This window comes from Octodon degus, unplaced genomic scaffold, assembly GCF_000260255.1.
Source record: "Octodon degus isolate 3935 unplaced genomic scaffold, OctDeg1.0 scaffold00151, whole genome shotgun sequence".
NCBI lineage: Eukaryota > Metazoa > Chordata > Mammalia > Rodentia > Octodontidae > Octodon > Octodon degus.
Window position 1 is genome coordinate 6,720,058 of NW_004524727.1, and position 4,434 is coordinate 6,724,491.

Sequence of the window (4,434 nt, forward strand, 5' to 3'; positions counted from 1 at the left end):
TCCTTTTTCTCTAATTTTGGTCTGCAAACTTAGGTTGTTAACCCTCCAGAAGACAAGCTTATTGTTATTCCCATACAACCTAGGCTGTTAAGTTTAACCTCACTCCATTCCTTTTTTGACAGGTCAGTTATCTTCCCAGCTGCAAAGCATTCCACAAGATGTCACTTTGCAGGGCCCTGTCTTCCAGCCTGAGGTGCTCTTACATGAGGCATTTTACATGAGCTGCAGACCTGTGCCTTCTGCCCAGTACAAAACTTTCCATCACTCTCATCCTTAAAGTAAAATTTTCAATTTCTGTCAGCTCATATTTCCTATGAAGCAGATCAAAGGAATATATATATATATATGTATATATATATATATATTTCATCTTTAGGGCCAGCCAAATATTTCAGTGGATTAAAGTGCCTGCTTAGGCAGATACAGGAGCCCCAAGTTCGATCCCAGGTCTGTCATGCCAGCCCCACCCCTGGGGCACACTGAGCTGGCAATTGAGACTGGGCATGGTAGTGTGCACTTATAATCCCAACACTTGGGAGGCTGTAAAACAGGAGGATCACTACGAGTCTGATCTATGCAGTGAGACCCTGTACACCTTGTCCTAAATACAAAAAAAGAAAAAAAGAACATCTTTAGTTATAGAATCAGCAAGGTATAGAGAAATATCCTGAGTTCAAAATAAATTCTAAATTCAAGTTTGCCATGTGTGGTAGCACATGCCTGTAATCCCAGCACTCAAGAGGTGGAGACAGGAGGATTGTTGCAAGTTTGAGACCAGCCTAGGCTACAAAGTGAGCTCAAGGCCAGCCTGAAATATATGGTGAGACCCTGTCTCAAAAAGAAAAAAAAACCCCTAAATTCAACATTCTGCTCATCTACTTATTATAGTGAAATCACTCTGACTCTCTTTTTCCCATTTTTAAAGGACAATTTTTAATTGTTGCTTGGCAAGGATATTGTGAAAATTAAGTAAAATAATATACATAAAAGGCCCATCAAGGTGAAAATTATGTTATCTTTACCTATTCTTTTGGGAGATAGTCTCTGTCCCTGCTTATACCTACTTTCTTCCAGATTCCAAAAATATCTATGCAGATGGTTCTCTTTGAAACTGGGGAAAACATATCTACAGTCTGCAGTGGTGGGCTGCTCATTAGATGCTATTTATAACCCTTTTGAAACTGGACATTATTTGAATTGATAAAAAGGAAAGTTTTTCCAAACCCTAAAAATATTACTTGAAAATAGTGCTTTTTCCAGACCCTTAGTCTTCAGTAAGGTAAGCCAAAGACCTGACTTTAATAGACTACTTACTGATAATGCTCATCATGCCAGTGGGGGAATTAGCTAGTGCCAAGATTTTTTTTTAAACTGGTCTGAACAAACGCATCTTCATTTTCATCCAGCAAGATGTAACCTTAGCAACTGTGTGTATTTTTGGATTCCTTTTCATTTAATGCAAATAAGTTACCACTGATATACCCGGAATCTAATGACAGAATTCAACGTGACTGATTCACATGTCTAAGTCCTCTATGTCCCTAACTAGCCCCAAGATTCCAATTTCTTGTCACCAGTATGAATCAGTATGGCCTCAACTGAAATAGTTTTATAGAATAGTTTTATGGTTTTCATGTTTACCTCCAAAGTCACATTTGACTCCTTTTATAAATACCCCAAAGCATGGGTGAGTTTGTTTCCTTACAGGAGAAATAAGAGTAGCACATCCTAGGAAGAAGGCTTGCCCCACTCAATGCCCTTGAGGAGCAAGCTATGATGAGAATCCAGGTATCCCAGGTTAATGTCTTCTGAAATCTTTTGATAAGCCGCCCTCACTTCTTTTCTTCAAAGACTTTGGGTGACTTTTGTGCCTTCTGAGCTGCCTCTGTGCACTCCAGAGCTCTCAGGCTTGGCTGTACTGCACAACCTGCAGTGCTTCCTAGCTCAGGATGCCCTTTGACCTATGTGTTCACTTTTTTCTTGTGCATTATGTGGGCTGGGTTACTATAAACTATGATACAGGAATCAAGGCTCTGAGAGGTAGATTATATATTTTAGGGAAGGGTCTACAGGGTGTTCAGGGTCTCACTACTAGATCGGACTCATAGTGATTCTTCTGTTTACAGCCTCCCAAGTGCAGGGATTACAGGCGTGTGCCACCACGCCCAGTCTCAATCATCATCTCAGTGTGTCCTGGGGGCGGGGCCAGCATGGCAGGCCCAGGAATCGAACCTCTGGCCCCTGTGCCTGCTTTCAGGTGCTTTCATCCACTGAGTGATTTGGCTGGCCCTTGAGAGGTGGATTATAAAGTTCCATATAAGAAGTGAAGGCTATCTGGCTTCAGTTTTCCCTGGCCTGAGTACAGTGATCTTTGCACATTCCTACTTTCACTCAGACTTACCAGATAGCAGCTGTTATTTTTTGCTTTTAGGTGAACCCTCATATTGAGTTTGAGCTGATGTCTGCTTTTGGATTCTTGGGACACCAGGCTCTGAAACTAGCAGAAGAAGCTCCTTCAGGAGTCTTCTCATGATTGGTACCTGTGGGCATAAAAGAAGAGAATTGCAAGGGAGTTGCATGAAAGACCTCAGTGGATCCCATAGGCAACTTCAGGCCTGTGGTGCCCTTCAGAGCTGTAATAAAGAGAAGGAATAGGTTCATTTGCTTAGAATAAAGGATCTTTCACAGATCCAGATGTTAAAGAACTGGTTCCCAGGATGGTGCTCTTGGGAGACACTGTGACCTTAGGAGGTGTGTCTCATGGGAAATCCTTAGGCCACTGAGGGATACTTTAAAGAGGACTATGTGCACTATGTGCTCTTTACTTTAAAGAGGACCATGGCCATCCAGCACACCCAAAGCAATGGCCCACTCTGCCTTAGACTGGACCCTCCAAAACATAAGCCAAAGCAAACCTTTCTCTTTATAAGTTAATTATCTAAGGCATTTCATCATAGTGATGGAAAACTGATTAAAACAGGGTAACAACCTCTTTACCCTGCTATTGAGTGACCATTGGATGGGATCTGTCGGCAGGGAGAGATCTGACCTTGGATAAAATGATTCACTGGAAGGAACTGCAAATCAGAGGTCCAGGGAGAGGAACTCGACCAAATCAGTAGAGCCAGAGTTCTCTTCTTCCAACACTGTTGGGAGCTGAGGGAAGGAGTGACTAATCCCTATTGGGAGGTTCTGGATGACCCAGCCCAGAAAGGCATCACAGAGAAGATGGAACCTTCTCAGCAACATATTTCCCTGTTCTTTTACCAGAAAATGCTTGCTATCTAATTTTTTTTCTGCATAAGCCATCTTAAATCTTTGGACATTGCTGTCTTCCATGCTTTATTTCCTGCTGTGTGTGTGTGTGTGTGTGTGTGTGTGTGTGTGTGTGTCCAGCCTCTCAAGGCTCCTTTCTATAGCAGTTTCTTGGGCAGGGTCTCCACTTTCCCAGTTGATGGTGAGAAGTTTCTGAGCACAGATTCTGCAGTTTCCTGGCTCATGGTGTGTCTGGCCCCACACTGTGATGTCAGGAGCCTGCCCAGACCTCACAGAATAGAAGAAAACTGACTCAGGCTCAGCAGTGCCAAGGCCATGAAGGCTTGGGGTGAGGGAGACTCTGAAACCAACTTCTGCTCTTAGATGTTACGGGACTACTAGATGAAGTAGGCCTTGGATTGCCACATTCCATCCTCACAGATTTGGGAGGGCTTCTCTCACTGCAGAGTGCCTAGTGTGTCATGTCCCCCTCCCTCAGAAGTTTATCTTGTCTGCACTTTACATCTTTCACCAGAGCTTTCTGATTGGGCTGGTTTGCAAGTCTGTGGGCTTGGGTTTCACCGAGCTGCCTTCCATGTGATTGGATTGTGGCACAATGAATGCTATGCAGGTGTGGAAGGCAGGGCTGCATTGGAAGCTGAGGACTCTAAGTGAAGCAATTTCTCATCCAGACACCCCCTTCTGGGGAGGGCTCCTTCTCACCTTGATTCCTTTCTTATGGCTTTTACTAGAGATCCCCTCTGGTTGGCACCAGAATTCCCCTATAGACAGTCAGTGCTCGCTAGATGAGTAAATTTAAGGTAAGATAGATAAATATATAAGGATTTACTAGGTAAGCTTATAAAGGCTGCTTGAAGATGTACAAGAGTGCAGAAGGGCTGCCTGCACACTGGAGATCTGAAGCACCAAACAAGGTCAAAGGCCTGGACCTTGCTCCAGAGTTCTGCGCAAGTCCGCATCAGGGGTCTGATGAGTGTCAGCTGGAAGTGGAAGGGTCTGCTCTGGAAGCTAGGAGACAAGGTCCAAAGGAAAGGTGAAGACTGGAGCTTCTCCAAAGAAGCTGTTGTGATCCTCCTTTTCCCTTTTTATTCCAGTCAGGCTTTAAGTCTATCGGTCGGTGCCACCTACACGCAAGATGGTCTTCTTTCTTCAGTAAAT

The 4,434-nt window shown here is 43.8% G+C and overlaps 1 pseudogene; it reads right to left on the reverse strand.

Annotated features, from left to right (window-relative positions):
* The window catches only part of LOC101590264, a 2,480-nt pseudogene extending 2,268 nt beyond the window's left edge, over nucleotides 1-212 (reverse strand).
* Between the last annotated feature and the right edge of the window lie 4,222 nt (nucleotides 213-4,434).